At 34.4% G+C, this 21,800-nt stretch overlaps 1 long non-coding RNA gene across 1 annotated transcript; it reads left to right on the top strand.

The window, feature by feature from the left end:
• The first annotated feature begins 2,393 nt into the window (after window positions 1–2,393).
• Window positions 2,394–2,882, top strand: LOC109613627 (uncharacterized). Its single transcript, XR_002195110.2, has 2 exons — window positions 2,394–2,628; window positions 2,688–2,882. It is a non-coding gene; the product is annotated as an uncharacterized LOC109613627 (long non-coding RNA).
• The last annotated feature ends 18,918 nt before the right edge of the window (window positions 2,883–21,800 follow it).

The following is a 21,800-nucleotide window of genomic DNA, read 5'->3' as shown; positions in this document are numbered from 1 at the left end:
TATAATTCTACAATGGTAATATCTATGACATAATTTCAAAAGCGAAATCTTCCAAAATGCATTTGGACATAATGGGACTTCTACCATATTATAGTGTTGTGGGGTATCACATTTGCTTACTTGTTATAATTATAGCTAATTCCGCTTGTATTAAACAACGCATTCAACTTTTGGCACATTTTAGTACTTTTGGTACCCCTTTAGAACGAATTTCCGAAATACCAGCCTTATCACATCCCTATGCACCAAGACTGATTCAAGATTCTAGCTGCAGCCTCAATTTACTGGCTTCATCCGTTTCGTCTGGGTGTTGATTGAAGGACAGTCTGTCAGACAGTTGTTTCACTACTAATCTATATATTTCTCTCTTATTTTACGTAAATAATACATCAAGGTCGCTACATTTGTCCATTTAAGTTGTTCTTTTCGATTTGATGTTGAAGTATTCTGAAAGTCATAACATGCGATTCATAGCAATGATATTTCGTTCGAAAGGTCACATACAATATATATTTACCTTAGTCAAGATTGGTGGAAATCGATGAAGATATTGCTTTCATTGATTAGTTTTAAGCGATTTCAGATTTGAACCGATCTAAATCTTTAATACGCAATGTATAATTAAATTGTCAATAGTCTTTCCTTACTGGTTATATTTTAAATAGTGACAGTTTCGACATCCCTTTCGTAATACAATTCATTGCTCGAATCCTTGGTATATTTTAGTGTAATCTAAAAAAACCCTATCGAAAATCTACATTAAGAACATGATACCCTACAACACTACAATATGTTAGAAGCCCCCTCATGTCCAAATCCATTTTGGAAGATTTCGCTTTTGAAATTATGTCACGGAGCACTGCCCAGATATTACTCTTAGCATTTTGACCACGGACATTTTTCCAATATTTATGCACTCCGTCGTGCTGTTAGTTTTTGTGGTCCATTTTACGGCTAAATATAATCCAATGATCATCCAAAATGCTAGAATTCTTCACTGTGCTTAACTATCTGCTCAGAGGTGTCGATTGGCTTCAATTGTGTGATCATGATTTTTTCTTCTGTTTTTGGTTCATTTCAACCCATAAATATTTTGCGATCATCTCCAAAAGCAATTTGGCAATATTTGTCAATGAAATCAGCATAAAAATGCGAGAAGCTCGCCTTTTGTATATTTCGGATATCGCCAGTAAATAATGTTAGTATTTTTTCACACAAAAATAGTGGTCGATTCTAACCGCTGTCTTAAATTCTAACTTCATACAAGATTTCGTGTCCTTTGGTTTCTATGTGTGACCTTTATAACGGCTGCAAAATCAGGAACATTTTGAGTTGCTGATCCATTTCAACCTAAATATATTGCGGACATCTTTGAAAACAATAGATTTAGCCTTTCTGAGCCTAACCCTACCTTTGTCAAAAAATTCGTGAGGATCGAATCATAATTGCAATCTGTATAAAAATAATAACCCCAATCTGTGTTGTAAAGTGCAAAAATATTACAAAATATACACTTCAATATTATAAGTCAAATTGAAAAAATCGCATGCGATAAATATATGAAAAAAAAATAAAAAAAAATTCACAAAATATTACAAAATCTATATTAACATCTATTGATATCTTTTTATGTGATTTTTTTAGATTTTATACTCTTATGTCAAAAGGGCATTCTAAATTTACAAAATTTGTCAAAATCACTCCAGCCATTCTGGAGATATAAGCATTCTAGCTAACATCCCATTTCTTTGTATATATCCATTGAATATATTTCACTATATATATCCGATATTTTTACTATCGGCATCTACGTAACGGTCAGAATTGACCTGTTCGTCTATTTGTGATTTCGCCGCCATTAAAAATATTCGCGGTTTAATGGAAAATTTGACTTTTATTTATCACAAATATTATGGTCTATTTCAACCACTAAATGTTATCCGATGACCATCAAAATTGGAAGGCTTCTGTCCAGCCAAAAGCTCTAAGCGATTGGTCTATAATTGTGACCTGTAGAGCAACTGCAAAATCAGGAAATTTTTCAGTTTTTGGTTCACTTCAACCCCTTAATATTGTGCGATCATCTCCAAAAGAAATAGGGTTCTATTCTGACCCAGCTCGGCGAGATAGGAAGATCCATATATACTTTCCTATGTGGGAAATCAATATTTCGTGGTGTTACATAATTTTTAGCCCAATCAAACTTATAACACCCCCAACACAAAGTGTTGTAGGGTATAATAATTAAGAATTTCTTTTTACTCTAAATAATAGACATTTTAAAATAATATATATTAAAATGTCAAAATCATTTACAAACACTTATATAATTTTTGCTTGTCACATAAAATTAATTGTCACAATTGAGTTTTAGATTTAAATAATATCCCAACATACCAAAAATACAATACAGCTTGAGAATAATATTATGAAAATAGTTTATCGTAAGAATTCCTCAACAATGCTAGAGAAAAACTTTTTTGCACAAACTTTTCTCAAATCTGTCCTTTGTTGACAAATTTGTTTTGATTTTTTTTTTGTGAAAATTGTCGACAAAAAAAAAATATTTCCTTTGGTTAAAATCAAAATCACGCGAATTTAAGACCCATTTCTGGACGAAACTTTAAGGTAATGATGAATAATAAATCTGGGAATCTGTAGTGTATATTATTTCAATCTCATTTCAGAATAGAGGCGTCAAAAAGTTGCAAGAATTCAAGAGAAGTGAAGAATTAGTGGAGGAGATGCGGAAGCTCAAATAAGGGGAAAGAAATCATCTAGGTATCAATGCAACAGGAGGCAGCGACAGCTGGGATGGCGATCAATGAATGAAATGTGTAAAATAATTAAAAAATAAATATTTTATACCATTGAAAAAATAAGCTTGATATAATATTACTTTCGTAAGCTTATTCCCTTTCGATTATTCTATAATTGTTAAACAAGCATTTCGCAATACATTCTCAAGATTTTCTCAAGCTTAAGGCTTATTTTTGAAAGCTTATTAAAATATTATTCTCAAGTCAATTTGGTATGTTGGGATGACTGACATAAGCACACATATGCAGGTTTACATATGTTTGTCTCTGCGACCATGTGCACCTTGACATAATTGAAGTGTCAATTTTCTACATGGTTGGACACAAATCTCTAAGCACTTCATTAAATCTGTATACGAATATTATTTTTTTTATAGAAAAAAACAACAACGTTATAATCCTTGAATAGAATCCAAGAATAGAATTCAATTATCACCCCTTGCTTCTTCGCTCGATGAGCGACGCCAAGCTATTCAATTCAATTAAAAGTCCATCATGCGATACATTGATTTTTCTATTTTCCCGAATATTATTATCATCTATCAATCTTTACCAGTTCTTTTTCGTCGAAAAGAAAAACAACAATAAATATGAATAATATCTTCTTCCAAAAGAAACACCGTGAAAATTCCTCCACCAACAAAAAAAAAAAAAAAAATAAAAATAAAACAAAAAAATTGTTATGACAGCAAAATACTCAAGGATTGATAGCGTAACCGCCATCATCATAATCCGCATTGCCATCACTGTTGATGATACATCCCAAGTGGTTTTCCGTTACAGCTGATGTTCGATAAAAGCTTGTGAAGATCTTCATTTCATCATCACCGTCACCACCATAAAGAGTATTAGTGGCATCATATCAATCTTGACAATTTTATTATTAGAGTTATTAAGGTGAACGAAAGTAGAACGTTTTATCTTATTGTGTTGTTGCTGATTTTGAGTTCTTACCTTACTTCTTTCAGCGGAAAGAAACGATTTTATTTTTCCGTAAAATTGCTCAGTTTTAAAAGAATTTAAGAGTTGTTTTCTAGAAGGTTTATTAAATAAGTCAATTTTTACTACGAATATTAAAATAAACCGATGTTTTACATAGTCAGCCTTGATGTCAAGTTCAAAATTGTAACCATCGTCATTTTTGACGATCTTAATCAATTTATGTATGTGAATGCTGAATGTCTGTCCGTCTGCCGTTTTTATTATTATACCCTCCACCTCGGAAAGGAGGGTATATTAACTTTGTCATTCCGTTTGTAACATCCTTAAATATTCGTCGTAGACCCCATATATATATTCATAATCAGCATAAAATTCTAAGTCGATTTAGCGATGTCCGTCTGTCTGTCTGTCCGTCTGTCTGTTGAAATCACAATACAGCCCACATTATTTTACGTAGAGCGCCAAAATTTAGCAGAGCAATTTGTATTGTGTCTAGGATGGTTGGTATTCAAAATGAGATATATCGGTTCACGTTTTAGTATAGTCCCCATATAACGGTACCTCCCGATATTCGGTATTTTGATGATTTATGACACATTTTTTCATGGACTTGTTTGAAAATTTGTATTTGTAGGTCATAACGGGTCCCAGTTCGTGTGGCGAGACATTGCGTGTATAGATCCACGCTTTAGTAGAGGGTTGGGTTCTAATGTTTCCTCTAACCTAAGGTGGAGGGTATTAAAAGTTTGGCCCGGCCGAACTTAATGTTTTTTTACTTGTTAATCAAACTACAGGTCAGATTAGGGGACCTATGAAGTTCTGCACTGTGCCAGGATTAGAGTCATTATAGATGCATATAATATTACAGAAAATCGGAAAATATTTGGAGGGTTTAATGTACTAACAAGTGAAAAAGCAGCTAAGTTCGGCCGGGACGAACTTTTAATATCATCCACCAGTTGAAAGGAACTTGAAACTATCACTTAAATGAAAACTGTTATGCGGAGACGTGGACATGTTTACGAAAGTTTTTGTCATAGGCTATAGAACCAATTACGGACTTTAAATACCACATTTGAAACAATTCCGGTGAATAATTTTGCTGGGGGTACCGTTCTATGAGGGCTATACCAAAACGTGCACCTACATACGATTTTTTTTTTGTCATAGGGTGTAGTACCCATTACTAACTTTAAATACGAAATTTGTTACAATTACGGTAAATAATGTCGCACAAATCATAAAAATACGGAGTATTGAGCGATTTCGTCATATGGAGGCTATACGAAATCGTGGACCTGCATACAAGCATTTTTGTTATAGCCTGTAGCACCCATTACGATTGTTAATGTAAATAATGTCGCTAAAATCATGAAAATACCGAATATCGGTAGGTACCGTTATATAAGGGATATACAAAGACGTAGACATGCGTACAAATTTTTTCCGTAGGTTGTTTTACCCATTGAGATCTTCCAACACGAAATTTAAAACGATTTCGGTGAATAATGTTGCTGGAAAAATCGAAATACTGAATATCGGAAGCTACCGTTATATTGGGGCTATACGAAGACGTGGACCTGCATACAAAAATGTTTGTCATAGGCTGAAGTATCCATTACGAACTTCAAATACGAAAATTTAAATAATTTCGGTAAATAATGTCCCTAAAATCTTGAAAATTCCGAACATCGGGAGGTACCGGTTTATGGGGGCTATACGAAAACGTTGACCAACATGACCCTGTCTTCTGGTAAACTATGCATGTATGCAAAATTTTAGCCTTCTATCACAATTAGCGTGATTACAACAGACAGACGGACATCGCTAGATCGTCTTAGAATTTTACTCTGATCCAGAATATATATATTTTGTAGGGTCTATTATAAATATTTCGAGGAGTTACAAACAGAATGACAAAGTTAATATACTTTCCATAGAATGATGGAGGGTTTCCATTAAATAAAATATTTTTTTATTGTATGAAATAAATTTTTTAAATAATATCATGGCATTGACTACAGAAATTCTTTCAACAATTAACATCAGTAATTTATTTAAATGGTCATGCAGACCACGCTTCATTGCATTCCGAAAAACTTTTTTGGCTCTGTCTAATGACCAGCATTAATTTATACTCGTTGCGTAAAGCCAACATTTCCGTTTAGTTGGAAGGATTTGTTTTTCTCCATTTTAATGTTGTTCATTTCCGTTTACCATAAATCCCTTTTTACAAAACTTCTTTTAGAACTTTGAAATTTACTGTCATGATCTGTGGCAGAACTTTTTAATTAAGTTTTTATATTAATTTTAGATGTTTTTTCCACACAAAATATGTGGGCTTATATAAAGAAGGGAGAAAAAAAGTGAATTTGTGTCTTCATTTTGGGATGAAAATGTCTTTGCTTGTTGACAATATAAAACAATTCTTATGCTTAATAGAGCTGAATGGGTTTGTATATTTCGATTTTTAAAGAGAACAAGTAAAAAAGCAATAAGTTCGGCCGGGCCGAACTTTGAATACCTTCCACCACTTGGTATAAATTTGGCAATTTTCAAAAAAAAAAAAAAAATCTTTAAAAATTTTAAAAATACCAAACTTTTGTCAGAAGCCATTAAAATATACAAATGCGAAACTTCAACAAAAAAAAAAAAAAAAACAAGTTAAAAAGCAATAAGTTCGACCGGGCCGAACTTTGAATACCCTCCACCATATGGAACGAATTTGGAAATAAAATCCTTAAAAAATTCTGTTAAAATATTAAAAATAACGAATAGAGCCGTTATTTTGGTGCCTATACGATGTGGACCTACAATGCCTATGTTTGTCAAAAGTCATTATCATATTCAAATTCGAAACTTGAAGTAAACGGAGAATAATGTAGCTAAAATCATCAAAATATCGTATATAGGGAGGTAGCGTTATATCGGAGCTGTGTGAAGACATGGACCAGCATAGACAATTTTCTGTCATAGGCTGTAGCATCCATTACGATCTTCAAATACGACTTCTCAAACAATTTCGGTGGGTATTGTACCTAAACTATTCAAAATACCGAATAAGGGCATATAGACCTGGACCTGAATAGACAATTTTCTGTAACAGACTGTATTTCCCATTACGAACCCTAAATACTTAATTTGAAACAATTCCTGTTAATAATGTCGCTAAAATCATCAAAATACCGTCTATATGGAGGTACCGTTATATGGGGGCTATAAGAAGACGTGGACCTGCACAGACAATTTTCTGTCTTAGGCTGTAGTATCCATTACGAACTTCAAATACCAAATTTGAAACAATTCCGGTGAATAATGTCGCTAAAATCATCAAAATACCGAATATAGGAAAGTACCGTTATATGGGTGCTATACGAAGACGTGGACCTGCACAGACAATTTTCTGAACTTCAAATACCAAATTTGAAACAATTCCGGTGAATAATGTCGCTAAAATCATCAAAATACCGAATATAGGGAGGTACTGTTATAGGAGGGCTATACGAAGACATGGACCTGCACAGACAATTTTCTGTCATAGGCTGTAGCATCCATTACGAACATCAAATGCTAAATTTGAAACAATTCCGGTGAATAATGTCGCTAAATTCATCAAAATACCGAAAATCGGAAGGTACCGTTACATGGGGGCTATACTAAAACGTTGATCTACCCCTTTTTCATTACCAAAAGTCCTGCAGACACAACATACATTTGAGCAAAATTTTATCAATCTACACATTTTTGCCCAAGTCGACAATAATAGTTATATTACCCCTCACCATATTGTGCCTGCAACAACTTGCCTTAAGTATTGACTATTCAATATTGGATTTTTTTCAAATTTAATATTTTTTCTTTCATTTCTTTAAAACACATAAATCACACTCCATATAAATTTCCCAGAACAATCTGCGAAGAAAATTACAACGAATGAAATCATGTTCTTTGCACTTAGTTACAGGATAACAAAAGAAATGTGAGACAGTGTAGAATATGCAAAAGAAATGAGAAATCAAATGAACAAAAAGTAAAATCTCGCCTTATTGTTGGCCCCCACATTCATACACAAACTCAAACACCGACATAAAATATATATGTATATTCCAATTTAGGTGCATCTCTGTTCATTCGCGCCCTAGCAATAAAATTCTATTTTCCCTGATAACATTCGTTGCCGTGGTTGTGTGTTTCCTATTTCTTCTTTAGTCATGGAAGAGCCTTTTCAAGAACGCGGATGGAGACCTATCAGAGGAGCCCGAGCACATGCATTGCCCAACAAATGAAACCGCCACCAATGCACCATAAAGCAACAACAAAAGCCGCCATGCTAATGGCAAATCTCAATCGCCATATCTAACAAATAAAAATTCAAAGGATGCAAATTTAAAACCCACCGGAGTAGTCGGCGTTGGGTATACAGTTTGTTTCCGATTTCTTTATGCAAAACTGAAAGCAAAAAATAATTGCCCACAAAAGGCAATGCACAATCATCCTTTGCTCGGCTGCATAAATGAATACAGAAGAACTGTAGTTATAAAGAACAGTGGTCTTAACTAACGGTAACATTTGGTAAGGTGCGTCATAACTTTGGTTCGTAGGTTCGTTATAACTTTGTTATACTGTGAATATAACTATGCTAAATTTGATATGGAAACCAATGTGCATAACAGCGAAGTGTAATAAGATGTAATCAAATATTAAGATAAAGCGGAATATTCAGATACACGAATAAGGTGGCCCCTTCGACAGTGATAATTTATATCCGATAATTTTATATCCTCTGCCGTATGCTTTAATGAAATAAAAAAACGGCAATAAAGTCAAATGCCACAAGTTTTACATTTTTATTATAAACACTTTCTATGTGTTTAAAAGTTTGATTGGGCCAAAAATTATGTAACACCTCGAAATTTTGGTTTCCCACATAGGAAAGTATATATGGATCTTCTTATCTCGCCGAGCAGAGCCGATCTAGCTATGTATGTCCGTTTGTCCATGTTAATTTGTAATCACTCTACAGGTAGCAATTATGGCCCGATCTTTACGAAATTTAGAATGGAGATGGGGTTATGGTCAGTATAGAACCCTATTGTTTTTGGAGATGATGAACATTTTCCTGATTTTGCAATTGCTCTATAGGTCACAATTAAGAAGAGATCTTATTTATTCTGCTTATAAATCAAGAACCGCTGGGCCGATTTTCACAATTTTGTCAGAAAAGCAGAAAATCTAAGAAAATCGCGGAAAAATATGCCAATAAAAAGTGAATAGTTTTTGTTCCATTTTTTTTTTCAATTCTTGTCATATTTTTTATTTTTTTTCAATTTGAATTGTAAATTTTCTAAATGTTTACATTTTTCAACACTACGTTTTGAGGGTATTATATGCATGTCACAATTATCGTCCGATCCTCATGAAATTTGGCATGGGGGTAGGGTTAGGGTCAGAATTAAAGCCTATTGTTCTTAAGATATACATTTATGGGTTCAAATGGACCAAAAAAAATATTTTTTCGAATTTTGTAGTCGGGAAGAAGTCTGGCATTTTGGATGACCTTTTGCCAAATTCTCCGGGCCAAAAAACTAAGGGTAACCCCTGAACGGGGCACTCTGACGTTATATCAAAAACGAAATCTTCCAAAATGGATTTGTAGTGTTTTAGGGTATCACATGGTCGGCCCCGCACGACTATAGCCTTTGCATACTTGTTTTTATTTTATTTTTAAATTTTTTTGAAAAAAAGCAAAAAATGTTGGAAATACCACTCTGACGTTATATCAAAAACGAAATCTTCCAAAATGGATTTGGATATAAGGGGACTTCGAACATATTGTAGTGTTGTAGGGTATCACATGGTCGGCCCCGCACGACTATAGCCTTTGCATACTTGTTTTTATTTTATTTTTAAATTTTTTTGAAAAAAAGCAAAAAATGTTGGAAATACCATAAAATTTTAGATTCATTTTAGATTTGTTCGAATTGGTCACCTTTGGCACGAATTATGTCCTTCAAACTGCCAATGAAAACGTCACACGCTGCCCGAATGGTGCTCTGTGGTATTTTGGCCCATTCCCGGCGAAGCGCTTGTGATCGATAATTGCTTTCCAAAATACTCCAGACACAATAGTCCAACGGATTGGTATCCGGAGATTTTGCCATTTGGCCATTGTGCACTGGAAATGAAGCGAGGAACCTCATTTTGTAAACATTCTTGAGTGGCACGTGCTGAGTGCGATGCTGCTGAGTTCTGTTGGAATGTCCAAGGTCTGCGGCCAAAATGTTTGCCAACCCAAGGCTTTAATACACCCTCCAGAATATTTTCGCGACCATATTCGGCATTTATTTTAATGTCACGGTCGATTAATACCAGCGAAGAGCGACCATCGGCTGTTATGGCCAGCGCTTGCGCCGAAGGTGCACATTTTCAGCTGACCTCTTTGGCAAGTAAACATGAACATTTTGTTTGTTTACAAACTGCTGGACAACGAATGTTTTCTACTCGGAGAAAACAAAATTCGGCAGTTCACCACTTTCGGCCAACCGAAGCAACTCTTTATTTCTTTTGAGTCTATTTTTTTCCGTAGGGGTGTAAGTTCTTGCAATTTTTGAAATTTCAATGATTTTACATTGAGCTCATTTTTCAATATTTGCGGAATGGAATATTGCGATATGTTCAGCTCACGAGCCATTTCTCGAGCCTTAAAGGATTTATTCACATTTAAATGTTAGAGTGCTCTAACGATAGCCACTAGTGGTTTTCCAGGCAACTATAAAGAAAACACACTATCACGCTTGAATTCCATTACGAATAACTTTTTTCTGGAAAATTCTCACCAAAATGCTTTTGTACGCTTGTAAACAATATAATGAGCTGTCACTGGAATAATTTTAACAGCTGTCGGACGAGTGGCTTAGAAATGACAGCAGTCTGAATTTGGTTGCAGTTTCATCATCTCACCCTTTATATATACATAACTAAATATCATCTCGATTTTGGGAAAAAGTTAAAACCTCTTTAAATTGATAGGTATTGCTATATAATATTAATAAATAAAATATTCAGTGAGTGATTCTGCACTCTAATATACCAAAATTTGGTTGGAAAACTCGGACGAATCACTGAAAATTCCTTAAATCGGATTATAACCCTAAATAGATAACTTTTATTTATGGGAATTTTCCGTCAAAAATACAAAAGCAACTTATACTCAATATTGGAAATTCAAAAACATAATACAATCATGGAACAAGAATAAATATAATATCTTATATCATCAGCTAAAATTTTATATTTGCTGTTCATTTTTGGTCGATTACATTCTGTCAGATAAATATTCAATATAATTATAGCCCCATATAACAGAGTTTTCAAATTTTAGAAATGTCGAGGATTGTCTTGCCCATAAGTCAAGTTTTGTAGTTTTGAGGGTAACCGATTTGGTCATAGTCAGATATCACATGGTGAAAGATAAAAAAGTTCAAACAGCTAAACTTCGAGTCGTTTCCTTTGCAACCCCCCTTTAAATGACCATTTCAGACCCCACAAAGTATACATATTCTCGATCAGTATAAAGTTTTAGACCATATTATTCACCATATCCGTCTGTCTGTCTGTGGAAACTTATAAACCCTACACCACACTGTGATCAGAGTATTATGTCTTTCTGCATTTGTTTGTAACGTAGAGAGAGAAGCGAGAAATACCCATTGTTGCTTTTGATGATCTGCATGGAATCACACCCTGAGTCGATTTATGCACGTCCGTCTGTACATGTATTTTTGTAAACAAAGTACAGGTCGCATTTATTGCCCGATAGAGATGACATTTTGTGGAAATCATTTGTTTGGCCCAAGGACGATATTAACAATTTAGATACAGCTCCCATAAATAACTTCGCCCGATTTGCTTTGGTGCACAATAAACCAAATGTCTAATACTAATCCAAATAGGATGCAATTTGATACATGCGACGTTAAATTTAATAGACACTATGAGTATGATATACCTTTCATATATTAATTGCTTTCGGCCATTCAATACCGATTCAAACACCATAGTTTGTATGATTAAATTTTTTATAAATTTCCTATAAAAACGATTTTTATGGATAGCTCTACTAAATACGAAAAGTGGTATCATAAATTCCCCCGTCCGAATTTTGGCATTTCTTTACAGGTTAATTTTCGGAATTTAGAATTACAAATTCTGAATTACAAAAGACTCGAAACATTAACACTTTAAATATTCAAATAAGGAAAATCTGAATCCGAGTTACGTGTTATCGTTTCATGGGCTATGCTTGTGATTTTATGTACAATATTCCAGTCATCTTTTAATTGCCCGATATTAACAATAATTTTAAGCTTAAGACCGAAGCACTCATTTTCTCCTGTATTCGACCGGGAAAATATTAACTGCGATTTATTTTCTCATTTAAATTCTCAACCTTTCTTCCCTTAGTATTTAAAACCCCATTTCATTTAAAAGGACTACCATCTGTAACCAAAATAATATCAGTTTTTGCTTCTTGTCCAAGAACACAAAAAAACGACATGAGTACCCTTGTAAATACCCTCCTTATTGGAGATATAAAACACATTTTCACAAGTTGGGGAAACTTGAAACACTTGCAGCAGATAAACTGCAGCAACACAAAAAACAGTAACAAAAACGAAAAAAAAAAAACCAACAACCTCATTATTCGTGTTTTTTATTTGTTTATGTTTTGTTCAATCATTTTCTTCTTTTGTTTTTCATTTCATTCGTATCTTCTTTGGAAATTTTAGCAATACAAACACAATCAGACTGCTCAGCTAAAGTGGGAAAACAAAGAAGAAAAAATTGCTGACAATTTCATTGCTTCGCATCTCACATTGGATATAGGCCAAATAAACATATTTTTAAATTACATTTCAGTTGCTCTTTTGCATACTACCATCACGAAGTCAGGATGACTGAGACATGTTGAGCTCCCAGTTCTTGTTACCAGCCTTGGGTCCAGTGGCTGTTAAGCCAACATTAAACAAGCAAACAAATAAAAAAACATCAAAGTTAAATGTGTCTTATCAGCAAAAACAGGAACAAAGAAGGAACAGGAAAATTCAAAATGTTAAACAAATAGGCAACCGATTGTTGTTAAAATGATTAATATTTTCTTGCATATGGAATGAGATTAAAAGCGAAAGAAAAGGGAAAATTGTTAAGCAATGTAAATAAAATCTAATATATCGTAAAGCTAAGCTTTGTAGAAAGTTATTCGTGATGGAATTCAAGCGTGATAGGGTGATTTTTTTCACAAAACACGGAGATTAATTGAAAAATAGAATTTGTCTTTTGGAATAAATGTTTTCATACTATTATAGAATACTAAATTCTACTTCAGTACCGAAAATTTCAAAGTCATACGTTGTTTAGTTCTTTAATTACACAATGGCAAAGTTAAGAAATATTTCCCTTTTCCCAAAAGAAGGAAAAAATTTGTAAGTTTTTAAAAAAGCTGTAAGTTCGGCCGGGCCGAACTTCTAATACCCTCCACCATTTGGTACAAATTTGTCAATTTCCAAAAAATAAAACCCGTTAAAAATTCTGTTAAAATCTTAAAAATACCGAATGCTTATACGACGACGTGGGCCTGCATAGGCAACTTTTGTCATAAATTATTACAACATTTAAATGCGAAACTTGAAGAAAAATCTGTTTATAATGTAGCTAAAATTGTCAAAATACCGAATATGGGGGGTACCGTTATATGGGGGCTATACGAAGACGTGGACCTGCACAGACAATTTTCTGGCATGGGCTGAAGTATCCATTACGAAATTCACATACGAAATTTGAAACAATCCCTGTAAATAACGTCGCTAAAATCATTAAAATACCGAATATCGGGGGGTACCATTATATGGGGGCTATATGAAGACGTGGACCTACATGGCTCATTCTTTGACTTTGGATGAAGTATCCATTACGAACTTCAAATACCAAATTTGAAACGATTCCGGTAAACAATGTCGCTAAAATCATCAAAAAAAAACCGAATATCGGGGGGTACCGTTATATGGGCGCTATATGAAGACGTGGACCTACATGGCTCATTCTTTGACTTTGAATGAAGTATCCATTACGAACTTCAAATACCAAATTTGAAACGATTCCGGTAAACAATGTCGCTAAAATCATCAAAATACCGAATATCGGGGGGTACCGTTATATGGGGGCTATATGAAGACGTGAACCTACATGGCTCATTTTTTGATTTAGGATGTAGTATCCATTACGAACTTCAAATACCAAATTTGAAACGATTCCGGTAAACAATGTCGCTAAAATCATCAAAAAATCGAATATCGGGGGGTACCGTTATATGGGGGCTACAGGAAGACGTGGACCTGCACAGATAATTTTCTGTCTTAGGCTGTAGCATCCATTACAAACTTCAAATGCCAAATTTGAAATAATTCCGGTGAATAATGTCGCTAAAATCATCAAAATAGCGAATATCGGGAGATACCGTTATATGGGGGCTATATGATAACTTGGACCTACATGGCCCATTTACGAACTTAACCTGCCTACTGGGAAAAAATACATGTGTGCAAAATTTTAGCCTTCTATCTCAATTTGATCGAAAGATAGCGTGATTACAACAGACAGACAGACAGACGGACAGACAGACGGACAGACAGACAGACACACAGACAGACAGACAGACAGACGGACATGGCTAAATCGTCATAGAATTTTACGCTGATCAAGAATATATATACTTTGTTGGGTCTGACATGAATATTTCGAGGAGTTACAAACGGAATGACAAAATTAATATAACCTCCATAGTATGGTGGAGGGTATAAAAATGGTGAAAATAGTCAACTGATTTTGCGGTGAATATACTTTGATCTTGTTGTCTGTTTTATTTTTTTTATTTTTTTGTTCTTTCTAAAGAAGTTTCTCTTGGGTTTTTATCCTGTTATTAACTGAAATTCTAAACTATATATAAAACTATAAATAAAAGTATTCCAATCTCTTTAAAAAATCAGTGGTGAGGTTACTTATCTCACCCTCAATTTTGACTGATGATCCAATTTAAAACAATAAGAGAGATGTAAGGGGGGATGATAAGGATGATTTTTTAAATGTCAGTCACATATATTTTTTTCAGATAAGAAGGCTTAATTGCCAGCCGATATTGCATACATATTTTTTTATAATTATTCCTTTCCTCATAAAAATATGTAGTATTTTTGTCTTCAGATTTATAATGTTTTACAAAGGATAAATTATTTTTTCTGGCTTAACTCAAATTTTGCACTTATATAGGTAATTTTTTAATATTTCCGTCCATCCATTGGGAAACAAAATACCAAATAATAAGATTGTAAAAAACTCTGTCTGAAACCCTCAAAATACCTAATATTACGAAGTACCATTATATATTTTGCAGGGAGAAATCCCTAAAATACCTAAAATTTGGAAATGCCGTTGTATACCGTCAATACATAATAGTGGATTTATGTCCACAAAATTTTGCAGGGGGAGATTTTGCCCGCTGAGAACTCAAAATGTCAAAATACTCATTATTGTTTTTAAAATTGTGACCGAAACCTTCAAAATATCAAAAATCAGGAAGTAGCGCTATATGGGGGCCTTACCGAAATGTGGGCCGGTATTTCCCATTTTTAATGCCAAACATATTAGAAGTAATATGAATGTCTGAGCAAAATTTCAGAGCGGTAGAATGCTTCCCTGAATTAATCTCCGTTTTGGACATCTCACCTCACTGTGCGACGTCAAGGAAGTGGACGGAAGAAAACAGCAACATCAGCAGAAATGGTTCGAATAGTAAAGAAGTGACCTCGTCGCAGTGGCCGAAAAATGGCTCGTGAGCTGAACATACCGCACATACCGTTCGTATTAATCGACCGTGGAATCAGAATAAATGCCGAATATTATCGCGAAAGTATTCTGGAGAGTGAATTATTTTGGCCGCAGACCTTGGACATTCCAACAGGACTCAGCACCATCACACTCAGCACGCGCCATTTAAGAATGGTTACAAAATGAGGTTCCTCGCTTCATTTCCAGTGCACAATGGCCACCGAAATCTCCGGATACCAATACGTTGGACTATTGTGTCTGGAGTGTCTGGAGGAAAGCAATTATCGATCACAGGCGCTTCGCCGGGAATGGGCCAAAATACCACAGAGCAACATTCGGGTAGCGTGTGACGTTTTCATTGGCAGTTTGAAGGCCATAATTCGTGCCAAAGGTGACCAATTCCGACATTTTTTGCTTTTATTCAAAAAAATTTAAAAATAAAATTAAAACAAGTAAGCAAAGGCTACAGTCGAGCGGGGCCGACCGTTGAATACCCTACAACACTATAATAAACGATACAGTTTATATAGGCGAGATACTCGAAAGAATTCCACAAGATATTGTGACAAATAATAAAAGAAAACCATCAGGTTTCGTTCTCTAATTTTCGTATAACAATTTGCTCATTTCCAATTTATTGGTAGATGTTGCACGTAAATGGTCTTCCTAGATCTGGAACCAATATTTCCCAAAGACCTATAATCTCTCAGAAGTGGCAAAAGATTAACATTTATTATTGGTTTTTGACTGAAACGCATCTATATGAGATACAGACATTTGACTATATTCTTCAAAGAAATCAGCGTTAACGAAATAGTCAGAAGTGCGTCTTTCCTGTATTTGTGAATTCTCCAAAAAGACACTGGAATGGATATTTTCGTATTGTGTCTACAAAAGTTGGCAAACTATTTCACATATTGAATATTTTTGGATGGCCATCCAAAACTATTTGGCTTTTGCAATGTCCGGTAACCTCCATTCAAATGCGCGTGAGGATCGGGCGATAATTACGACTTGCTGACAATTTTGCAGTTTTTTTGTCCATTTCAACCTCTAAATATATGGCGATTATCTCCAAAAAGAGTAGGCTTCTATTCTGACCCTCATCTTATCCCCATGCAAAATTTCATAAGGATCGGGCCATAAATGCGATCTGTATATGATATCCTGATATCCTAACTACTTAGTTTTGTTAGCTGTAGAAATATTACAAAATGTTTAATTCAAAATGAAAATATGCCAAAAATATGACAAAATTGAAAAAATATGAGAAAATTTTACAAAATCAATATTTTCATCTTTAGAGAGATATTTTTATGCGATTTTTTTAGACGTTTTTACTTTCCTGCCAAGAGGCCATTCTGAATTAATGAGAACTGTGGAAATCAGTTCAGCCGTTCTCGACATATAAGAGATTTTTCAAGCATATCTTCTTTGATAAACGTATATATCGCACATATTTTGCTATATATCCGTTTTGTTGGATGTTAACATCAATGTAAAGATCAGAAATAACCTTTTCATGGCTTTGTGATTTCGCCGGGATTTAAAATGTTCGCGGTTTAATGAAAAATTTTGAATTTTTTCAACACAAAAAAATATGGTCTATTTTACCCGCTAAATATTATCCGATGACCACCCAAATTGGTAGGCTTCTTCCCCGCCCTAAACTCTAGCTACATGCGAAATTCCGCGTCGATTGGTCTATAATTGCGACCTGTATAGCTTCTGCAAAATCCGACATTTTTTCAGTATTTGGTCCATTTCAACCCCTAAACATTTGGCGATCATCTCCAAAAGAAATAGGGTTCTATTCTGACCCCAGACCCACCTCCATTCTAAATTTCGTGAAGATCGGGCCATAATTGCGACCTGTAGAGTGATTACAAATTAACATGGACAGACGGACAGACGGACAGACGGACGGACGGACATACATAGCTAGATCGACTCAGCTCGGCGAGCTAGGAAGATCCATATATACTTTCCTATGTGGGAAACCAATATTTCGAGGTGTTACATAATTTTTGGCCCAATCAAACTTATAATACCCCCAACACATAGTGTTGTAGGGTATAACAAGTTAAAAAGCAGTAAGTTCGGCCGGGCCGAACTTTTAATACCCTCCACCATTTGCAACGAATTTGGAAATTTTCAAAAAATAAAATCCTTAAAAAATTATGTTAAAATTTTAAAAATACCGAATATAGCCGTTATTTTGGGGTCTATACGACGTGGACATACATAGGCATTGTTTGTCATAAGCCATTACCATATTCAAATTCGAAACTTGAAATAAACGGTGAATAATGTAGCTAAAATCATCAAAATACCGAATATAGGGAGGTACCGTTATATGGGGGCTATGCGAAGACCTGGACCCGCGCAGACAATTTTCTGCCACAGACTGTAGTTCCCATAACGAACTTCAAATACCAATTTTAAAACAAATCCGGTGAATAATGTCGCTAAAATCATCAAAATACCGAATATCGGGAGGTACCGTTATATGGGGGCTATACCAAGACGTGGACCTTCATGGCCCATTTACGAACTTAACCTGCCTACTGGAAAAATAAACATGTGTGCAAAATTTTAGCCACCTATCTCAATTCATTCGAAAGATAGCGTGATTACAACAGACAGACGGACAGACGGACAGACGGACAGACAGACAGACAGACAGACGGACAGACAGACAGACAGACAGACAGACGGACATCGCTAAATCGACTTAGAATTTTACGCTGATCAAGAATATATATACTTTGTTGGGTCTGATATGAGTATTTCGAGGAGTTACAAACGGAATGACAAAGTTAATATACCCTCCATAGTATGGTGGAGGGTATAACAAGTAAGCAAAGGCTATAGTCGTGCGGGGCCGACCATGTGATACCCTACAACACTGCAATATGATCGAAGTCCCCTTATATCCAAATCCATTTTGGAAGATTTCGTTTTTGATATAACGTCAGACAGCACCGCTCAGAGGTTACCCTAAGTTTTTTGGCCCGGAGAATTTGGCAAAAGGTCATCCAAAATGCCAGACTTCTTCCTGACTACAAAATTCGAAAAAATTAATTTTTTTAGTCCATTTGAACCCATAACTGTATATCTTAAGAACAATAGGGTTTAATTCAGACCCTAACCCTACCCCCATGCCAAATTTCATGAGGATCGGACGATAATTGCGACATGCATATAATACCCTCAAAACGTAGTGTTGAAAAGTGTAAACATTTAGAAAATTTACAATTCAAAATTGTAAGTCAAATTGAAAAAATCGCATGCGATAAAAAATATGACACGAATTGAAAAAAATGGAACAAAAACTATTCACTTTTTTATTGGTATATTTTTCCGCGATTTTCTTAGATTTTCTGCTTTTCTGACAAAAGACCATTCCGAATTGATGGGAATTGTGAAAATCGGCCCAGCGGTTCTTGATTTATAAGAAGAATAAATAAGATCTCTTCTTAATTGTGACCTATAGAGCAATTGCAAAATCAGGAAATTTTTTTGGTTCATTTTAACCCCTAAATATCGTGCGATCATCTCCAAAAACAATAGGGTTCTATTCTGACCATAACCCCACCTCCATTTTCAATTTCGTGAGGATCGGTTCATAATTGCGACCTGTAGCTTGATTACAAATTAACATGGACAGACGGACAGACGGACGGACATACATAGCTAGATCGACTCATCTCGGCGAGATAGGAAGATCCATAGATAAAATCGTGGGTCTAGGATCAATATTTCGAGGTGTTATAAACTTTCTTTTCTTTTCCTATGTGGGAAACCAATATTTCGAGGTGTTACATAATTTTTGGCCCAATCAAACTTATAATACCCCCAACACATAGTGTTGTAGGGTATAAATAAATATTATCCGAAGGCCATCCAAAATGCTTTCGCCCTGTCCTAAACAATAACCTCAGCAAAATGCAGCGTCTATTGGTATAAATTATCGGGAAAATTTTCTGTTCTTGATCCAGGTACTTTGCATTCAACTCCAAAATATAATTCTACACAACTCCATGCAAAATTTAGTGTGGATTAGACCATAATTGCGACCTGAAGCGTCATTACAAAATAACATGAGCAGATGGATGAACGGACACACATAGGTAGGTCTACTCGAATCTCGGCGAAAGAAGATGATCTATAGATAAAATCGTGGGCCTAGGATCAATATTTCGAGGTGTTATAAACTTTCTTTTCACTATGTAAATTTGATAATTTAATAAGTTGACAGTGTAAAAATAGTAAATTAATTGCCAGATAATGATCGACATAAATGTGGATTTTGAAAAGTTGCTACATATCTATCATATTCTTAATAGTTTGTCGATCGCATACTTTCTGAACAAATCAGTGCTCTCAGATTTTATATTAAAACTAGCTGAACCCGGTGCGCTTTTCTAACCCTTTTGATTTTATATGCATTCAAAATTTTATTTACGAATATATGTTGGTTAAAAAAAAAATGTAAAAATTAAAAAAAAAAAAGTTATTGCACTACTTTAATGCGTAAATAACCAAAACCATTAGAAAAGCGGTAACATGACATACATACACGAAGGGTTTGTCCTTCGGATTTATTTATTTCATAGCAAATACCAAGCGTGCAGTAAACTGCAATCTTTTGAAGTTGAGTGGCATTTCTATTACAATTAGTGAATTCGAGATAGCAACATACTTCGCTGTAATAAGCGTATTTCAAATCAATTGTTGTGTTGTTTTTTAGTGTTAGCCTAAGGCGTTGTGGTCAATGGTTCTTATTAACATCATATCCCAATCTGATCCGATTTAAATATAATTGTAAAAAATATTACTTTTACACCAAATTCCGCCTCACCTTTCATATTTCATTGAAATTGGTGCGTCAAATATGTGAAATCGACCGAGAATATATATATGGGAGCTATATCCAAATCTTAACTAATTTCCAATTAATTTTTCACATTTATTATTGAAACCAAATTCCGCCACACATTCTGAATTTCATTGGTATCGGTCATATATATCATATTTGGTGCATAACATGTATGAAATCGGCCGAAATATATATGTTAGCTATATCCAAACCTCAACTGATTTCAATATAATTTGGCAATTTTTTCTGGTGCCAGATTTTGTCTCTCTCGCATCAAATATGTGAAATCGGCTGAGTATATATATGGGAGCTATAATCAAATCTGAGCGTATTTGAATATAATTTGTCAAATTTATTTCTGTACCAAATTTAGCCACTAATGCCGAATTTCATTGGAATCGGAAATACGTATTGTGTTTTGTGCATCAAATATGTGAAATCGGAAAATATATATGGGATCTATATCCAAATCTGAACCGATTTTAATATAATTTGACTAATTTATTTTCTAATCAAAATCCCGTTACATATTCCAAATTTCTTTGGAATAGAACATACATATCGTGTATGGTGCATAAAATACATGAAATCGGTCGAAAATGTATATGATATATCCAAATCTGAACCGATTTTAATATAATTTGACAAATGTATATTTGTTTTAATTTCCGCTACACATTCCAAATTTCATTGAAATTAGAGATACATAGCGTGTTTGGTGCATCAAATACATGAAATCGGTCGAAAATATATATGAGAGCTAATCCAAATCTGAACCGATTTCAATTTAATTTGACAAATTCATTTTGGCTCCCAATTCCGTTACTTATTTTAAATTTCATTACAATTGGAAATACATATCGTGTTTGGTCCACCAAATACATGAAATCGGACGAAAATGTATATGGGAGCTATATCCAAATCTGAACCGATTTCAATATAATTTGGGAAATCAATTTTTTAGATAAAATCTATCACACGTTTCAAATTTCATTGAAATTGGGGATACATAGCGTGTTTGGTGCATCAAATGCTTGAAATCGGCCGAAAATATATATGGGAGCTATATCCAAATCTGAACCGATTTCAATACAATTTGACAAATTTATTTTCGGATCAAATCCCGTCACACATTCCAAATTTCATTGGAATCGAATATTCATTTTGTGTTTGAGGCATCAAATGACCGAAATCGGTCGAAAATATATATGGGAGCTATATCCAAATCTGAACCGATTACAATATAATTTGGCAACTTATTTTTGTTCCAAATTCCG

Source organism: Musca domestica, unplaced genomic scaffold (genome assembly GCF_030504385.1).
Source record: "Musca domestica strain aabys unplaced genomic scaffold, Musca_domestica.polishedcontigs.V.1.1 3, whole genome shotgun sequence".
Taxonomy (NCBI): domain Eukaryota; kingdom Metazoa; phylum Arthropoda; class Insecta; order Diptera; family Muscidae; genus Musca; species Musca domestica.
Note: the sequence above shows the minus strand (reverse complement) of the source record. Positions and strands in the feature narration are given on the sequence as shown.